This window comes from Octodon degus, unplaced genomic scaffold (assembly GCF_000260255.1).
Source record: "Octodon degus isolate 3935 unplaced genomic scaffold, OctDeg1.0 scaffold00003, whole genome shotgun sequence".
In the NCBI taxonomy this organism is placed as follows: Eukaryota; Metazoa; Chordata; class Mammalia; order Rodentia; family Octodontidae; genus Octodon; species Octodon degus.
In genome coordinates this window covers 30,256,250-30,277,051 of record NW_004524579.1, presented here as the reverse complement: position 1 = coordinate 30,277,051, position 20,802 = coordinate 30,256,250, and the positions used below count along the sequence as shown (strand labels likewise).

Here is a 20,802-nt window from a genome sequence, read left to right as displayed (position 1 = left end):
AAATAATTTCAGATACTTCTCTACCTTATTCGAACTATACCTATCAACAAAGAGAAGGCTGAGGCTGCCTTCATTTATAGAAAAATAAACATTCAGTAAGTGGTTCTGGCATTTGACCAGGAATAGAAAATCTTTTTTATAACTAAAAGCAAAGGCTGTGCTCTGCTTCACTGTCAAGACAGATTCAGGGGCTGGCAAGCTCGCTGCTCTAAGCCCACACGGAATTTCCTAGAATATTACATTCTTATTACATTGTGCTATTTATACTTTCATCTCTAAATTCACAGCATAGACTAGCACATCAGACACTTTGAAGATGAGAAATCACTATGTGAACTAACAGCACTTAATTAAATTTTTTTATTCTTTTTCCTTTTTCAGTTATCACAAAAATGTAGCCCAAGTAGTTGTGAAAAGGCTTTCTTTCCCTTCTCTCCTATCTCTGAGTTAGAGCTTGAGTATCTAAACTACCGTTTGCTTATTCTCTCAAACTTCAAATTACGTACTACTTTTTCAGCTTCGCTTCACATATGATTGAAAATAAAAACAAGGAGGAAGCTATGGTTTATGGAATTTTCAAACATATAGGACTATCTGAAACTATCAAGAATTTCCTGGATTTTTATTCTCTATTCAAACTCTATCCTAATAATAAATATTTAATTAATGCAAATATCCTGTTTAACTTTCCAGTAAGTTGACACCCTTATGCTTCCTTCCTGCTTGATAGATTCATTCATTTTTTTCTACTGGTTCAGAAAAGAAAAATAGTGGGAAAACCATGAGGTTAAAAAGACACCCCTTAATGAATGTGTTTAATAGCTGACATCTCTTCTTTCTTCTTTGTTCCTTTGAACTGGCACATACGCAGTGTGGCATTGTTCACTTTGAAGTGCTTTTCCATTGTTCTGCAGGCTTCTACCAAGGCCTACTGACAGATGACCTATCAAATGCTTCCTCCTTTGTCTTCCAATCTCCGTACCTCCCCTCGTTTCTTCTCCTTCTTGTTTTGAAAAGGCACAATCTGCTCACCCTCTGGCTCTTCCTCCTCGAGGGGTAGCAGTTGGTAAGCCTGGGCCCCCCCAAAGCTAGGGGCTGTTATGCAGAGCGTGACTGGATCCCAATTATCCAAGGAGAAGTAGTGCATAAATTAGTAGATAGTGTTTCTAAAGCTGTCAGGGATAAATTGTTCTTATTTCCTGAAGCTGTCATAAGGAAGAAGGGAAATTCTAAGATGAGCTCTGACACCCCTGTTGCTCCTCAAAGACAAAGAGGTCTAAAAGTCTCCTGCCAGGCCTGAGTCAGGAATAGTCTTAAAAAATTCATAGTAGAGACTTAAGGAATGAAGGAGAACTGGTTCTGTGATGGGAATGTAATGTGCAGACCAAAGATAAGATATCATCTCTAAACAGTAATAATCATTTCATAAATCATCTAGAGTATGTATGCGTGGGGTGTTTGGAAGACACCGTTGCAGGTGTGCCTGGCAGGAGTGTCTACTAGTTGAGAACTGGACCAAGTCATCTCCTATTATTGCTGAAATTGAGGGAGCCTGGGGAAGCTGAGGTGAAGAAACTTGCGCTTTGTCAAAGCTCCTAGCAGCAACTTTCTGGAAGCTCCTCTCTTCACTGGCTTTGTCTTCATCCGGGTATCTGCTGTAGGTTCTTCCTCATCTGGAGACCTAGCTCCTCTCTTTGTCTCTCTTTCCCCATTTTGACTATGTAATGCACAAAATGACACACCATTTTCACAGAATTCAATTATTTTCTTTTTGAGTGACCCACCACCCACACAAACATATAAATACCTACACACATTTGTGTAATTTTCTGAGAAATAATTTCAAAGACTTTCTGTAAGAATACCTGGGAGTCACTGTTGTTTGAATGTTCTCTTTTACAGGTTAGTTCTTCAAATTATAAGTATACCCTATTCTGGAAAACAAATGTCTGTAAAGTAAATCCTCCTAAAAGTTAGGGAAAGTGACATGTCATCATTTATACCAGTGAGGTATTAACAAGTTATTTCCTGCAGACAAATTAATTCTGTCCTTTCCAAACTACAAAAAGCTGAACTGATAAAAAGCATTGTACACAAAAGATGAAAATAAAGTCAAATCATAAATTGTATTATAAATGTGATGGACAGACACACAAGTCATAAATATTTTCTTTTCTATAGTGTTTCTATTTAAATGGTTATTTCTTCACTCTGTTCTATTTTAAATATATGTAAATACAAAAACAGGCAGTTCCTTAAGAGAAAAAATTGAGTAGCAGTGTATTCTATTATTTACCTAGACAGGATATTAATCATTGTATTTCTTAATCTCAGATCTCATATTAAGTTTTATATTTGTATTTCAGAAAAGTAAAATCTATACTGTTATTCTGTATGAATGAATGTTTGATATTCTTATATGGAAATGTCACCATATCTTCTAATATTAGAAAAGTTGATATAAATGCAATATATATTGATAATGAATTAACTGAACTAATTAAACCTCTAATAATCCAAGCATTTGATTGAACTCCAAAACACTTTGTTACCTCAGTGTCTTAAATAACAGTCAATTTCATAGGCAGAGAAAGAAATCCTTCTCCCCAGTTTGAATAACAAATGCTATTCACTGCTGATAGTTCACATGAGAAATTACACTTAAACTTCCTTATACTTGGCTGATTAAACTTGAAGTTTGTAGTAAACCATAATTGCCAAAATACCACCTATGCTTAAAATACTCTATCCCATTAGATATTACTCCATCACTGAAAATATATAACTATTGTTTTTCAATAGATGCTATAAATCAGGCTGCGATTGAACAGTTACAATTCGCTAACTTCTGGATGCCATCCAAACGCTTCAACACATCTGCTCTGCACACCAGCAAAATGTACAGCAAGTAGTGCAGCACAATTGAACATAACAATTTAAATATTTCATATAATTAATGATATGTAATTAAACTTAATGTAATTACATTTGGGTTCTCTGAGGTAACTATTTTACAATTAGCATTTCATCAACAAATAGCTCTTCCTAAGCACAGCACAGTTCTTCCCACAGTAGCAAGCCATGCCCAGAAGTGTCCCTGTTTTAAAGTAAATAAATCATGGAGCAAACCCAAATATTCTAGCCCATCAGCCCTTGGGTTTTGATTATGTTAGAAACAAGAGGCCACTGTGTTCCAAAACCACACATCAATCAAGATGTTAATGGCTTTGGCTTCTTCCCCCGGATATTGGAAAGGTCTCAAGAAGGTCCAATCACAAGACAGTCTTTCTGATAACTTTCAAGAAACAGTTAATTACCAAGAGGCCATAAAGGGAAGACCTGGTATTCCGCATTCACACCCCCATCAAGGCCAGTACAAGCATCTCCTGACCTATCTCCTTGTTTTGGATCAGGCCTTGGATGAGGAGTTTGTTCAGGGACAGTGTCTGAGAAGCTGCTCTTCAGTGTTGAGAGAGAACACTAGCACAGCACCCATGCTGAGATGACTGTGCAAAGCCAGGAGCCACAGCCTCGGCTGGCTAATTGAATGGCCACACTATTTAGCAAGACTTTATCAATAGGATTTTAGTTTTGAGATATTTGGACTTCTGAATTCATTTATCAAGAAGATGCACGAGTTTAAAATATGCCTTATCTGTAGATTTGCTTGAGTTTAAAAGGACTATAGCTGATAGATTTGTTCCTTTTCTTCCAAAGAGAGTGGACAGTGTAGCTTTCTTTACTGGTTATTCAGATTTAGTGGTTGGAGACCCTGTACATAAGCCTTGGAATCCAATTCCACTCATTTCTTCCACTCAAAATAATTACAACTTCTCTCACTCTTTCATATCCAAGATTATTTTTTTTTCCTTTTGGGATTGTTACATTAGCAGCAATTACATGCCCACAGTAAATGTAGGGTTAAATTTTCATGCCGTAATGATAAAGCCATTTTTCTGGCATAGACATGCTTATATAAAATTTACAGCTTTTAAGAGTGACTACTCTCAACTCTCATTGATTTTTCTCTTATTTCTAACTAATAGTCTTCATTTTTCCATTTTTAATTTTTTCTTTCTTTTCTCCCTGATGTGCTGGGACTCAAGCCTCATGCACGTAGGTAAGCACCCTGCCACTGAGCTACTTCAGTGTCTCCAGTATAAACTCCCTTGAATGGTTTTCTACAGTGGAAACTAAGATTATAGCATTCTACAACAAAAACATACTCTTCTTTTCCTCTCTCTACATAGAGGCATAACATACAAATTCAACTGTCAATATGAATATATTCATTGAACCGTCACACAGCATACAATGATGAATGATGAAACACATTTGCCTATGAAAAACTTTATTTTAGCAAATATTACTTGTTGAACTGCACATCTATGGATGTAATTATCAGTAATTAACAACTCAAAATATCCTACTGAACAAGTTTTCCCAAAATGGTGAATGCCTTGAGGTCCCCTCAGTAGGCCAACTTCCGTTTTCAGTGGCCACTGCCATCCCCCTCCAGGCTCAGGGGCCTCTGCTCATCTATGCTCTGGAAGCTTCACTTCCAACACTGACCTGAGGGCTCCCTCTGCCCTTTTCCTACAGAGGATCCACTTGCCATGTCTTTGAGTCTTCTTTATTGGTTCTCTGCTGTTTTAATAGTAACATGCTCCCCTGATAAGGGTGACAAAGGAGATAAAAACTGTGAGACTTTATATCTGAAGTAAATGTAACATTTGTTTAAAATGTGGGTGTGTGTGGAATTCTACTTTGAAAATCCTTTCTCCTGACCTACTTGATAACTTACTCCATTGCCTGTGTGTTTTCAGTGTGGCTATGGCAAGGTGTGAGTCTACTCTGATTCCTTATTCTTTGAATGTAAACAGTAAGGCTCAAATGCTGTCTCCCTAAAATCCATGCATGGAAATCCTAGTTCCCAAAGTGATAGAATTAGAAGGTAAGGCCTGTGCATAATGGCTAGGTCATAGGGCACAACCCTTCTGAATAAGTTTAGTGTCCCATTGAAAGAGACTCCATAGAGCCTTGCCAATCTCTGAACCAGAAATCAAGACCTCATTGGATGCGGAATTTGCTAGCACCTTAATCTTGGACTTCCCAGTCTCCAGAACTGGGAGAAATACATTTATATTATTGATGAGTCAAACAATATAGTATGTGGTATTTTGAACAGCAGGAAAAATGGACTAAGACAATAAATCAATGTATTTTCCTTCTTTCCCTTTTTTCTCCCTCCCTCCTTCTCTCCTTCCCCCCTTCTTATTTCATCCTTCCTTCCTGCTTCTTTTCCTTCCCTCCCTCCTTTCCTTCCTTCTTTTCTTGCTTCTTTCCTGCTCCACTTCCCTTCCTCCCTCTCTTCCTTGGCATGATAATCCCTAGCATATTAATCTTAAAATCCTGAGATGTTACCATGTCCCTTGGGATGAACCTTTTTTGTGCAAGGAATTCAGCATGCTAGGCTTTTTTGTTCTGAAAACTCAAATACTACTCAAATTATTTTTTCATCATTTCCTCCTCCCTGATTATTGGTTTTGTGTTATTCCAATGTTAAATCTTCTTGACTAGTGGGTCTCCAAGTCTTCCGCACAGTCCATCAGTAGCAGGGTGACATGGTAGATCTGGAAATGTGCATTCTCAGGGCAAACCATGTATCTGACCTGCTGAATCAGAGCACCTGTATTTAATTAAGTTGTGAGCACTTTCCTTGTACTTCTGAGCACTTTTCTTGTTCTTTATATGCTCTTGCTTCATAACTATTTGCTCTTGTTTTATGAGTGTTTAATATTTTTTATTTCTCTCAGAGTATTAATTAAGGCTTTGTTCTGTTGATTTTAAGATTTCTTCCTTTTCATGGGAAGTTTGTCTTGGATATCTTTCTATGTTTTCATTTTGCTTCCTCTGTTCTTTGTGAAGCTTTTATAGGTATCTGGGAATCCTTAGGTGTTCATACTTATCTCAGAGTAAAGAAATAAAAACTTGCCGAGCAATTGGCTTGCATAGGGGGGTTTATCACCAGTAACTTCCCCTCCAGCTGCCAGCCAGCACCTACGGTGGTATTCCCCCCTTTCCCTCCATTTTGCCCTGCTGCATGGAGCACTCAGAGCTGAATTTTTCTCTCCAGTGCGTTATGCTCACCTGAAGCCCTGCTCACACACCTGAACATTCATTCAGCATAACCCTGAACACAGTGTCAGGATGCGTTAGTACTACTAAAGTGCTGGCAGGGAAGGGAAGGGAGGAGAGGAAGGCCACAGTGTCCGGCTAGAAGCAGGTTCGTATCCAGGGGAGAAGGTGGCCCATGGGAATGTGATTCCTGCCTGTGCCAACAGATCTGCAAAAACAATGTTGTACTAATAATGGGAAGAGAAGAGAATGTTGTTTCCCAGCTCAAGTGAGTGCCGAGCCACAGAAACGAAACTGGAAGTTACCAGTCTAGGAAGACTTAGTTAGGCAACCTGACATTTTCTTTTTTTTTTTTTTTTTTCCTTTAACTTGTTATTGCAGGCACAGCTTCACCATCCTGACCCTGAGGGTGAACTATAGACTCATTTAACTTTTTTAAATTTGATTTGAAAGTCACTGTAATCTTGAAGCAGAGCAATGCCGTCATAGACATGCTTGATAGTACATATCAGCCTGTTTCTCGTCTTCCTCACTGTGGGTAATCGGGTGGTATTTCGCTTTGCCTTCCTGTCCTAGTGGCTTGCATTTGAATTGATTAGTGTGTGTCTTTCCATACATAACATTTAGTTGTAGAAGGGAAGGGAGGGAGAGGCATATTTGCAAAAACACTATGATTGTACAATGTTTTTCACTCTCAGGCAAATGAGTAGTAGCTCAACAATAGTGGGAAGAGATGGGATTAGATAAATGGGAGACCCCCTTCCCTCTGAGAACCATATGCTTATCCCTCTTGTAAAGGTGTGGCATGATATAGTAACACGGACAAGGACTCTGAGGGACTGGATTAGGGCTGTTCTCTACATTGGTCCACTAGCCAAAACTCAGAAGGCAGCAATTTTTGACCATTTCCAAGTTTTAAACAACCTTAAACTCAGGCAAAGCTCCTAATCTTTGGCAGATAATGGTCTAATCTGTAAGACAGAAATTCTAAATGATGAATACACAGTATGCTTTTCCATAAGATTTTTATAATGCTTACATCTATATTCTTTAGTTATGTCAGTTACCAATGATCATGCTCATTAGTATAAATGTGTATTATTATAAATCTTGTGAAACCTCTCCCATTCTATCAGTGGGTTTTTTTTTTAATCTTTTATTTATGTAGTACAGGATCTTACCACACACTCAAAATCGTAGTGATTCTCCTGTCTCAGCCTCCATAGCACTGGGATTAAGACACGTGCCACCACACCCAGTTCCAGTGGCTGCATGGCATGTGATTCTGGGGATAGAACCAGGGTACTTGTGCTTGCCAGGCAGGTGATTAGACCACTAAGCTATCTCCCCAGAGCCTCCCATTCTAATTTATTTTCTATTATAACAAATTTTAATTAAATTATTTATTATAAAAGTATAAACATGTTTGATGATTCAAAAGCATGTTTGGAGCTACAGGGAAAATATATATGAAACATAATTGGAAAAGTAAATTATTTAATGCCTTCCAAAGTTCAAAGCATCTATACATTTAACACTTGCACCTTTTTGGCCTGGGTCATTTGGTTCTAGACTATACGAGCTCCTCTTAGGATTATTATAATTTTTTTTTGTACTAAAATCTTCAAATAGTTCAAGTCAGAGAATCACTGTACAGACACAAATAAAAAGTGGGATATTGGAGAAAATAAATCTGCTGCCTCAGCAGTGGGTTAAGATAAGCACAGAATATCTTGGGGGAGGCTGTGGAGCCTGGCTGGGAACCAGCATCTCTCCATGCAGGCACATACCTAGGTTACCTGGTACTGTTTCTTTGCGGCTTATGGGTCCTTTGGAAGAGAACGTAATGGTATTTTTGATTATCATGTATTTCCAAAGTAATACGTTTATTTTTAAAACTTGAATATCAATCATTACTTTGTAGTCACCTTATGAACCAATCAAGTATCTGACTAACGTTGGACATTTTATTTTCCATCTGTTCTTTTCTTTCTTATCCTAGTGATAGAAAAAGATAGATCAATCTGGTTTGGAAAAATAGCAAAATCTTAAGACATGTATTACAAGTAGGCAATTGTTATGAGCCTAGAACAAACTAATTTCAGATAATACTCTTTCACTTTTTTTTTTCTTCTTCTTTTTGTATGTTTTAGGGAAGGGTCTACAGGGTGTTCAGGGTTGCACTACTAGATCATGCTCATAGTGTTCCGCCTGTTTACAGCCTCCCAAGAGCTGGGATTACAGGCGCAGGCCATCACACCCAGTCTCAATTGCTGCCTCAGTTTGCCCGGGAGCAGGGCCAGCAAGCAGGCACAGGGATCAAATGCCCCGCCCCTGTGCCTGCTTTCAGGCACTTCAATCCGCTGAGCTATTTGGCTGGCCCCATTCTTTCACTTTTAAAAGTCTTATTATTGAGTCTGCCTCTCCATTGGTTGGCACTCGCAAGCAACATTCACTGTATTTGTAATCAATCACACTTGGTAAAGATACAGGAGAAGAGGAGCCGCTTCAGAAAGAGGCAAGAACGATGGGGTGGTATGTTGAAAATAGGGGAGAATGTTAATGGAGTTTTCAACTTCTGGCAGCTCCTCAAAGTCACAATGATCATGAAAGGTAAATGTTTTCAATTGATGCGGACATCAAGGCAACTGGACAGCACAACCAACGACGTGAAAGAGGGCTTGCAGAACTACTTCTGGAAGTGGCAAGAACGGTAGGCTAAGTGTTTGAAATGTGAGGAGGCACTTTGAGAGAACTAATGACAGCGTTTTTTATAGTAATAATTTTTAAAAGTATTATTATTAAAATACTTTTTCTATTTATAAAGTTACTATTAAACGGCAGGTAATAGATTATATTGAATGACAAACACTGACTTCATTTCCACTGGGATCGAAAGTCTGGTTCAAAGCCAGAACAGTCATTTTCAAAACTATAAGCTACATATGGTTAGACCTAAAGCAGTAGTCTTTTCCAAAATGGATGATCCAAGTGACTTTTTAAAACCTTTTCCACTCTCAATTACTGTGTAGAAATAGCTATGAATCTTGCATCTCTCGCCCCCCTAAAAATCTGTGCTACAATTTCTTCTCATGGAATAGAGATGCATAGAATGGAAATGATAAGAAATGACTTTTAAAGTTTAACTTTTTAATCATGGTTCTCAGACTAACCGCGAGCTGGCATTTTGCAGAAATGACAGTGTAGAACCGGAAGTTGAGCAAAGGAGCACCTAGGTCAAAGACACGAAAATGAAACATTTTAGCTCCAGGTGTGACAAAGTATGTGTCTCCTTCGAGCTGGGATGAGTGGCCTGCAGTGTGTCAAAAGGTATTGAGATAAGATGTGTAAAGATGGAATGAATGTGTAAGTCTTTGGTTATCTGGTCATCCATTCAAAAATAAAATTAGCCAACTAGTGTCATGATGTGGACCCCTTCAGATAATTAATAATATCTTGAATGACATCTCTGAGGATTAAAAAAAGAGAAAACCCTGAAGATAAAACTCATCACCTTTTCTGCATAGGAGACAAGGTAGTACTGCTGCCTGAACCAATGATAACTGGCTCCCTAACTGGGTTAACACTGAGCCTCACTCACAGATTTGTACTCTGATGCTGAAAAATGCCCAGGTTCCCCTGCCTTGGTAATGCATAACCTGAAATCAAAGGAATCGCACCCAAAACATGGGTACAAACAGTGCCTGAACAGAGGTTAAAATGGCGAGTGCTTCTGTCTTCCTGCAAAACAGCTAAGACAGAGAAATATGTTCATACCTTAATTGGCTGAGAACTAAAATCAGAGTTTCCCAACTCATGAAGGAGATTTTTTAAAAAAGGTAGAAGTGTGGGATGATAACACTCTAAGTGTGGTGATTAATCAGCTCCATTTTCATCACTTTACACTGTACAAGTTGAGACTTACAGTGGTTAAGTGACATCTAAAGGATTATAGGGAGCACAATCCAATTCATCAAACATAAAATTTATGAGCCTGGGAAAATGCAAGCATTAACGAAAAGGAGGCAGAAGATAGTGCTTACTCATGGGATGGCCAGTGTTTGTGTGGAAACAAATGTATAAATATATAACTGCAATTCTGTCCCCCCAGCCCACATAATTAGGACATGCATCTCTTAGCTTAACAGTGGCATATGCATCCACCCAGCTGTCTCTAACACACTGAAATTTAGCCCTTAGTGAAGCAGATCTGTTTGAAACAAGACAGGCAGATTGTAGTGAAAAATATCCTAGTATTACCCCAGGTACCCTGTGTGTATCTATAAGAAATGCTGCAGCCTTGTTGGTTAAAATAAAGTCCTATTAATATAGTGATCACCTGCATTTAGAAGACCTTGACCCTCTACTAGGAGGCCATCAAAAAATTCATTCTGGTTTCAAATCCCATTAAAGGATTCCAGCTATCACTAAACTGTAGCCACTGCCATGTGGCAGAGCTCAGCAGTATAATTTCCACCAGCAGTCCTCAGCCAAAAGAAATCAGGAGAAGGGTTGCAGCCAGTTGGAGCATTTGTTCAGACTGAGAAACTACATTTGTCACTTGCTTCGCACACACTGGGAAACATCAGGGGAAGTGTGGCATAGCAAAGCCAGCGCTGCCCTCAGAAAACAGCTTGGCTTTTGTCTCAGCGGGGGCTCAATCTTGCTGCACAATACTAGGTCCCACGTGCTTTCATCTCCTTCACTGCAGATTCTCCATCAGGACATAAAAGAAACCAACACATGCAAATGTCAGTACATTTGCCTTTCTATAGATATGATGCGCATTGATGAAAGGTCTTCTAAATGTGTCCCCAGTAGAGCCAACAGAGGAAAGGCTGCTGTCCGATAGCTAGGAAAGTCATATTTCTGGGAACGTATGTGGGAAAATGCATTTTGATACATTCTTTCTTTGTTTTTTAATTTTTTATTAACTTTAATGAGAAAGAAATAGCAATGAGATAATTTTTTTCTTTCTTTTTTTTTAAGCAGAACTGGGGATTGAATTCAGGCCCTTGCTCTTGCCAAGGAAGCGCTTATTCCACTGAGCCATCTCCCTGGACCCATGAGACAGTTTCAAAACAGGTTAGTAGGACAGTTACAATAATTAATACATTGCATATTGTTATCTTCATAGTTGTTCAGAGTACAAAATGCAAACATGATATCTTGTCTAAACAATATTAGTACAAATCTTTCTTCTCATCAAACTAAGAGCAAGTAGCTGTATATCTATCCTATTTTGTATACATTTATATAATTTTTTCCACTACAAAATGGACTTTCATTTATATCCTCCTTTTTTTGTTTTGTTTTGTCAGAGATGGGTGTTCCATTGCTGTATTTGGGAAAGAAGCTGTATTTGGGGAAGTCTTTAAAGGACCTTTTTATATTTGATGCCAGTTCAAATATTGTAGATACTTGAATTCAGCAAAATAACCCAAGATAGTCCAATAATCCATAACAGTAGTGGGTTATCAGCAGAACTGGCAATTGTCAGAGGATGTTGACTTGAGCCTTTTACAGCTCAGCATGTAATATGGCATTTCTTTTTTTGTGGAGGAACTGGGGACTGAACTAGGCCCTTGTGCTTGCCAGGGAAGCGCTTATTTTACTGAACCATCTCCCTGTGGCATTATACTTTTTATACCTTGTGGTTATACTTTTCTGCTGGATGGTTAAGACCAAGTTAAAGCAAGACCTATATAACTAAAAATGTAATTGTTTGATGTATTCGTTCTAGTAGTGATGATGGCTGGATGCTTAGGTTGCTACTGACAAACATACACTTCTTAGGCAACCTATGGAGTTAATTTACTTATAAGAAAGATAAACACAAAAGAAAAAATATATAACATATCCAGTATATGTGAAAGTTAAGTCCAGACATTGGTTTTATCCATACATATTCTTAGCAAATACATTATACTGAGCACATCCCTTGAGCATGGGACTGTAGTTCATCAGGTAGCCTATGCTAGAGGGTAGCCCTGGAAACCTCTCTGACTTTGCTTTTCTTTTGCAGGGAAGCTGGCAAGTGATAGCAGAAGGCTCAAGACAGAGGTAGTATTCACAATGGGGCCAGAATACCATGCAGGTAGGGGTGAGGAACGTGCAGGAATTTCAGCAAGGCGGTGAGGCAGCAGCACTATCTTTCCTGATTGCTGCACAAAAATATGAGAAAGGCTCTCAGTACACACTGTGGCCTGTAGTGGCAAAGTGTCTCCACCTAATGGTCCAGGGACATCTAGCTGGAGGAGACGCTTTTTCTCTGAATATAGAAGCCTCCCGCAAACCATAGAAATCAACACCCTAGAGCCCTTCTGTTATGTTTTCCTAGAAGTGTGCATAACCTAGGTATATAAAATAAATTAAGATAAAGTAGAATTTTGGCATGCCATTTTTTGTACCTAGCAAATAGATACAATTGGTATTTTTTAACTATGAGGTAGGAACAATATTTAAATGTTACAGGATGCTTAAATGAAGAGGCAACTCCACTTAAGTTTTGAATTTAGTTGAAGTAAGTAGTAGTCAATAAGAGGAATTTCTGAACCAAAAAAAATAAAACCATCGAATATGCTATAAAACTATATCCAGTTTGTAGTCTGTATGTTGTTGAATACATGTGGGAGATTACATCGCCTTGGTAGAATAATGAAATACATACAGTTGCTCACAGGGGTGTGACCTCATTCTATCTACCTACTTTCCAGTACATAACTTCCTGTCCTGCTCTACATGGAAATCCAGAAAGACATCTGTGCAAGATTATGGTCAACATAAGTTGTATTTCTGCTGTTTTGTAAGCAGTAAATTTCAGACACTGAAAAATGCATTCACCCATAGGCACCTGATAAGATTCTGAGACTTAAGACAGGGATCCAGAGCCCTGTCTGGAGCGGATATTTATGCAATCACTTCCTCCTACTCTGAGAAATGCGATCCATTTCAAATATCTGTAGTAAAGAATTATATGATTTGACACCAAGTTAATAGTATATCGTTTTATAAGAACAAGGTAGTAACTAGTAGTAATATGAGACATTAAATTTTACTAATACTCTTGAACAAAATATAAAATACCTAATATATATCATATTATATATTGTACATATAATAGAGAATATGTAACTTATAAATCATAGATAATATACTGACATATTATTACCAATTGTCTTAGTCTACTTGGGTTGCTAGAACAAAATACTATAGACTGAGTGGCACAGAAACAACAAACATTTATACACAATGTTTTAGGAAGCTTAAAGTCCAAGGTCAAGAAGCTGAGAAATTCGATGTTTGCTAAGGACTTAATTTTGATTCATTCACAGCCACATCTTCAGTGCATCCTCAAATGGCTGAAGTTGTGAGGAAAGTCACGGAGTCTCTTCCCTAAGTGAGCAAATCCTGGTCGTTAGGCCCAGACCTAATTACAGCCCAAAGATCCTACTTCCTAACACCATTATTTTTAGTTTTGGGATTTTACCATTTAAATTTTGGGACAACACAAACACTTAGAAAATAGCATCAATACATTATCTCTCTCTCTCTCTCTCTTTTTTTTTGGTATTGGGGATTGAACTCAGGATTTTGTGCTTGCCAGGCAAGCGCTTACTCTACTGAGCCATCTCCCTGGCCCTCTGTGTATGTTTATATGTATAAGAATATTTAGTATAGAGTGAGTGGGGACAAAGTCTGCTGAACATTTTAAAGAATTCCTAGATAACCAAAGGATCTGAGGAATACAGCCAATGTTGGAATTCGAGGAACTAACCACATCACTAAAACCTTTTCAATAAGTTTGTGTTTTGTTTGTTTTGAATGAATTAGCTATTTTCAAAAATTTTCTTCCAATGTAGGATTCAGATAATTTTATTAAGTTCTTATTAGAGAAAATTTTTATGGCATGTTTTTGTAATATAAGTTCCTATGTCGTTTAAGATATCATTACATATTTAATCTGTATATAAGAAGTAGGATTTATAAACCATTGTCAACATGGCACTAAATAAAAATGAACATTTTTCTATATAAAGAGTTCTAACAGCAAAGTAAAGTAATATAATTTTTTCATAGCCCAGAGAAGACAATGAATGAAGTTGCAGAATCTATTTATCCATTTTTCTAAGGTTGCAAGAAGCAGCTGCAGAGAGATTTTGCCATTTTTATTTCAAAGATTCCAATTGGGCTTCTCCATTTTCAAGGAAGGTAAGAAGCTCTATTCTCACTTGTTAATTTATCAAAGCATTACATAAAATGGGCCTCACTTTCTCTTAAGAGAGCCTGGCTCTTCATGTTCAGCCCTGACGAGGGGGCTTAACAAGCCCCCTGTGTCTCATTCCAGCCAAGCAGAACTGTGTTTTTCATCAACAACAACTGTGCTTGAATGAACTTTAATTTACTGGGTCTGTGTTCTTCCTCTCTCCCCTCTTTAGAACACAGAATATATAAAGTAAGCACAGAATGATTGCTCGAAAGTGAAGGTGATTAGTTGGTTAACAAGGCAAGGTACTGATGCCACTATGCATTTGGGCATGTTCACCTATAGGAAAACTTTTGCTTCTATAACTCAGCAAGTATTAATTTATTTCTGCAGCGATAAATGGAAGCTTTAAGGTCAGCTTATTTAATTTATATTGGAAGAAGAAAAACAATAGAAGCAGTTGGAAAAACAGGTTAATTACAGTCCTTGTGGTAAAGAGGAGTCTTTGATCTTGAAACAATGGGAATTATTTTAAGTTGTTGCAAAAACAATCATGCCTGAAGTATAAGGCAGAGAACCCTGACAATCCTATTCATATTTAACCCTAGAGAAGAGAGTGTGGGTTATGAGCTAAATGTACTCATTCACAATCAAAATGTCTTCACACAGTACTGAGGGTTGTGTCTGAATATATGGTTTTAAAATGATGATTCAGAGGGCTGGCCAAATAGCTCAGCAGATTACAGCGCCTGTAAGCAGTTGCAGGGGCTGGGGTTTGATCCCAGGACAGGCCATCCATGCAGGCCCTTCCCCCAGGGCTCTCTGAGATAAGACTGGGTATGGGGATGCACCTGTAATCCCAGCTTTTTGGAGGCTGTAAACAGGCAGATCACAGATCACTATGAGTCTGATCTAGTCCTGAGGCCTAAAGGATGAGTTCTAATCTAACTTGATGGTTGTCCTCATAAGCGAAAAATTGTGCATGCCAGAATTTGCATGTATGTAGAAAGGACATGTGAAAACTCACAGAGAAAGAGACAATCCACTGACCACGGAGCCCTGAAAAGAAACTTCAGAAACCTCTCGATTGGACTCCTTGCCGCCAGAATTGTGACATTTTGTTACAGCAGCCTCGACAATCTAGCACACAAGGAAGGTGATTCCTTCAACCTTCTCCCTCCTCTTTCTTACACTGCCATTATTCTAGTCCAAGATAGTGGTTCCATACTGGTGCCAGACAGGACTAAAGCGAGGGTTTGCATTTGTCTGGCTTTATTATTGCTCTTGAGATCAGTATTTACCATAGTTAGAATATAGGCACCTCCAGGCCACACTCAGTGTGGGTCTCAGTACCAAGAATTAATATATATTTTCCTTTTGAAAATAGATGAGGAACGCGAACCTCTCATGGGGCAGCCAGGTACTCCATTCATAGTTTTCAATTTAGAATGTACCTTCAGCCTGTGCTAGAAGGAATGAAGGAATAGTTCACCCAGCAGGAGGAGCTCTATAGAATTAAGTGGGAAGAAAGGTAGAAATGAATTCTTTTAAAAATGCAATTTAAGATTTTATCACCAAGAAAGAATAAAGGTCTAAACCTTAGTAGAGAAGAATTCAGGTGCAAGAAATTTACAAGGAGGTGCCACATGAAATTTCCTGCACAATAAAATCAGGGTACCTGGCTAAATACCTTCAGTCTTGAGCTAAGAATGATAGATCAATCAGCTTTGTCTGTGACGTATAGTCATAGTAAAAGAATTGGAGCAAAAGGAACATTGAGAAAGTTAAATGAGTGAATGATCATAAAGGTATTTACAGGGGCTGGAGAGATAGCCCGGTAGAATAAGTGCTTGCCTGGCAAACACAAGGGCCTGAGTTCAATTCCTGGCTCCAAAAAAAAAAAAAAAAAAAAAATTAAGAGAAGGTATTTATAGTCTCTTTCTGCAATGTTCTTTCCTTCCTGGGAAAATTCTTCTCATCATTCCTCTCTCCATATTTTATGTCCTCTCCTCTGGAACACTTGATTTCCCAGACACTCTATACCCCCATTGTTCTGAAAGGATGCCACAGTTTCAGGCTTTAACAAATTGTATAGTAATTACTATACTATTTAATTACATTTAAATATTTTTTCTTGTGTCTTTTTTTCAGTTATTATCCTTTTTAAAAAACCAAACAAACATTTACTTGAGAGACAGTATGGTAACAATTGGTATGTCATGACAAGAAGTATGTATTTAGAAGACCAAAAAGACAGGCATTCCAAGCGTGACCTTTCTATTACACATTGCTATCTTCAGTGCAGATGTTTGGTATCAGCATATATAGTTAGTCAGGGTGAGAATCCTACCAAATAACTGCTAGTTTCAAAAACCTGCTGATGTTTCTCAGGACATTGCCTTGCCCATCTTGTGTGTATAAATGTATGGCTTTGTCCCTGTCATGTTTCCCAGCTTTTCTCCTTGTCCTCTCCTCATTGTCCAATTCTCAAGTTCTTGCTTTCCTTTTAATTGTGTTATGCCTTTCTATTTGTATTTCTTCTTTTGAGTTCTTATACTAGGGAGACTATATGATATTCACATGTGGGTCTCATTTATTTCACTTATGAGTATATCTTCAAGTGGCATCCACTTAAATGCAAATGCTTCAAGTTTATCATTCTTTATAGCTGAGTAATACTCCATTGTATAAAAATACCGCATCTTTTTCATCCATTCCTCAGGTGATGGGCATCTTGGTTGTTTCCAAGATCTGACTATCACAAATTATGCTGCTATAATCATAGGTACACATATATCACTATGATATGATGTTTTCAGATCCTCTGGGAAAATGGTGCACTGATATTTTACATACCACAAAGAAAAATAATCCAAGCACGGCATGATTCTTTCTTGTCACATTAGACTTTTAGTTTATACTTATTGAAATAGGTGTTTTAGATTTGTTTAAACATCAATTGCTTATGTCATGAAAGATGCACAAAAAGGAAAATGTAAGAGAAACCTGAGTGTATTAATCCTAAAACATCTTTATACTGAAAATCTGACTTCTTGGGCAGCTTTGGAGTCAAAGTTATGGATATCTAATCTTACACAAGTTTACCCTCTGCATTATTGGAAGCATCTGTAGCACAGCATTTCTTAAAGAGAGTGGTATTCTGTCCTGTCTAGTAACTCTCTCAAAATCTCCGGAGTCTCTCTGCAAGGTGTTGTGCATTTACACACACGCTGTAATTGCGGCACAGCTCCCACCTGGCCAACAATGTCAGATTCAAAGATGGTAAAATGTGAAAAGTGAAGCTGTCCATTATGAGTAAGCAAACACAGTAACTGATAAACCCTTTCCCATCATCATTGTTTTTCTGTTCTGGTATTTACTATGTTTTCAGAAACTGATTTAGTTCCTGTCAGTTGGAAGGATCCAGGCAATGGTAAATCCCAAACATCACCAGAGCTCTGCCTATGGTTCCATGAGCACCAAAACAATTTAAGAGAATCGAATTTCTACTTAACACAGTCTGCACACAAGTGCGCACACACACACATACACACATACACACACACACACACACACACCATTTCCTATAATTCTGCTGAAAGGCACTGTAATTCACTGTGGCTCTGAGGGAAAACAGAGAACGATTGTTGTACTCAGCGAGGTGGACCCTGTGAGGCTGCACCCTCTCCGCTCACAGGAGGGCATTTGGCTCCCCACTACCAAAGTCTTCTTCAACTTACATTGACCGTGTCCTAACGACACTCTGACATGTTTGATTCCTTGACAATATTGATAAATGTCCAATGAGTATTTTGAAAAACTCAAACAAAAATCTCAAACACTTGTATCCTGCTGCTTCCCTTCTCCCACTCTGAACCCAAAGGATTCCTCTACCTTCTTGTAACATTTTCACCTGGCATAACAGTGCTGGCTAGTGAGATGGTGTCTTGTCATTCCCTGACTTTAAAGTCATCCCTGAGTCTGACTGCTTTCTGGAGCTCACAGCACCTGAGGCTGAAACACAATAGATGCTTCATAGGCACTCGTTGAGTGCTGCTGAGATGGACATTTTCTTTTTAAATACTATTTGGAAAATATATTTATTGTCTTCATATTTAATTATTTGAGGAATGGATAAATAAAACATGACATGAAACAAAATTATATAGTAAACCCTTCACATATCTAACTTAAAAAATAAGTAGCAGACTAAAATATACTTATGCATAAATGAAAGGTAAAAATCCACTGCATAACTTTCTAATAGGTACATACAGATAAACATGAGGAAAATTAACCATGAGGCCTGAGGTGGCGATAGGAGATGATAATTTCACAAGGACTCTAATGGTTTTTCTATCTTTTTATTTTCTTTCTAAAATGTCTGAAATGTATGGTTGGAGTGCTGTTAATTTAAGGTGTGAAAAGTGTAGGGATATGTTGTATTATTTATATTTCTTATATTTTTAAATTTAAAACAAAAAACTTATCTCTGAGTAAACAGGAGTGCTCTTATTTCATTAACATGAAACAAAAAATCTATTATGTCATTTTATTATTCAATAGGATTCTCATCCCAGCATCACTGTACGCATGCAGGTGTTTAGTGTCTGTCTGTGTGGATGGTAAGCTGCGTGAACTTCTACTTGCCACTGTATCCTCGGATCTAAATTACCTGTGCTTTCTCCTGTGTTAGTAAATGAGTAGTCATTAAACAAATGAAAATTCACACTGATCAATCAGTGTGTGCATTTAGCAGTCTTTTAAAGACATAAAATTCTATCAATTAATAGTTTGAATAAAGTTAATCTTTAGTCAAAGTTTCTGCACTGAAGTAGATCATTACTGTATGAGTACAATTACGTCCCTTGGGCAAAAGAATGTGAATGTTTTTAATATCATGGGGGAGGAGACTGCTGAAGTCTAGAGGAGGACAGACAGCTCAGGCGAGGAAAAAATTCCAGGGTGATGACTGTCACATTTCTTTTTTTAATTTTTATTGTTTTGCAACATTGGAGACTGTACCCAAAACCTTTATGCTTAATGATATCTGTCTATCTATCTATCTATCTATCTATCTATCTATCTATCTATCTATCTAGTCTATAGTCTATAGTCTATAGTCTATAGTCTATAGTCTATAGTCTATAGTATATTATGTTTTGAAATCTTGGGACCAGGTCTGTCCAAGTTGCTAGTTGCCTAGGCTGGGCACGAACTTGTGATCCTCCGGTGTCTGCCTCATAGAGTTCCAGGACAATATGTGTGCACCTCAGCAGTACACTGATGGCCATGTTTATTCCTGACATAGCAGCAATTCTGGAAGCCAGGAACCATTTATCAAGAATTCTACAAGAGTGACAGGCTGTGATGGGCTCTTCATATGGAGAAACTTTTATTTTTTATGTCCTGACATGAATTATGATCCAAATATTGCACATACACATGAAACTCAGAGGGCTCTCTTAGTGAAAATTACATAGGTAGTGGGTGTTGGCTCATGGCCTGGTCTATTCCTGAGATCTAGTTCTTAGCTGCTGTATAACTGTTACATTTAAATGTTTTCCTTTTCCCCCTTGGTCACCAGGATCATTTTAGTGATGGCTTACTCCATCAACTTTATTGGATTCTCACAACCAAATTTATGGGGCTATAGACTTATGGGGTTAGTGGGGACATTATCAATCAATATTCTCCTGTGGTGATGTACAACCAGGCATTTACTGGCATGTAGTTGCCCTCCCCAGACCAACTACTATTTTCCAGAAGATGCACAGAAACAGTTCCCAGGAGGCCAGTGTACTTTCATAAGTGCCTCACATAACTGGGTCACTGTTGGACAAGCACAATCTACTGTGGCTTCAAACCAGCCTGGCAATCATGAGCCTCCCTTTGCCAGTGCAGCTGAGAGCTCATTGTCCCATTCCTCCTGCTCAATTGTTGCCTAAATTAGGATCTCAAATTTTACATTGCAACAAAATATTAATGCAGAGATAAAGGCATAAAATTTCAAGGACGAGAAATACACTTCTCCAGTGCAATTACACATATTTGCTGGAAAACACTTATTTTGGGGACTCAGATCATTGACAGAAGTCTGTCAGTCTATTCCTATATCTTCCCCACTGTCGCTGACTTTGTTCAGTCATCAGAGTCTTATCCATCATGTTCCAAAAACAAGGAGAGGAAAAGAGATGAAAGAGAAAAGGAGGAGAGGAAAACAGAAAAAAAAAAGAAAGAAGAAAATCAATGTCTCTGAATTCCTTTAGGCCTTCTGGGATGCTTGCAATGAAAACCTTTTGCAGTCTAAAGAGCCAGCATTTTTCTGTAGTATAGAGGGATGTTGGAGAAATAAAAACATGCATGTTTCCCCAGATTGAATAAATAGACATCCAATGTGTTAATTTGCCTCTCATCTCCCTACCAACTTCCCTCTCCTTTTTCCCCTGGAAATATAT

The 20,802-nt window shown here is 38.1% G+C and overlaps 1 protein-coding gene across 1 annotated transcript in view; it reads right to left on the bottom strand.

Moving 5' to 3' along the window:
- Dcc (DCC netrin 1 receptor) overlaps positions 1-20,802 on the bottom strand; it is a 1,292,183-nt gene that overhangs the window by 947,145 nt on the left and 324,236 nt on the right. The gene's annotated exons all lie outside the window — the stretch shown is intronic.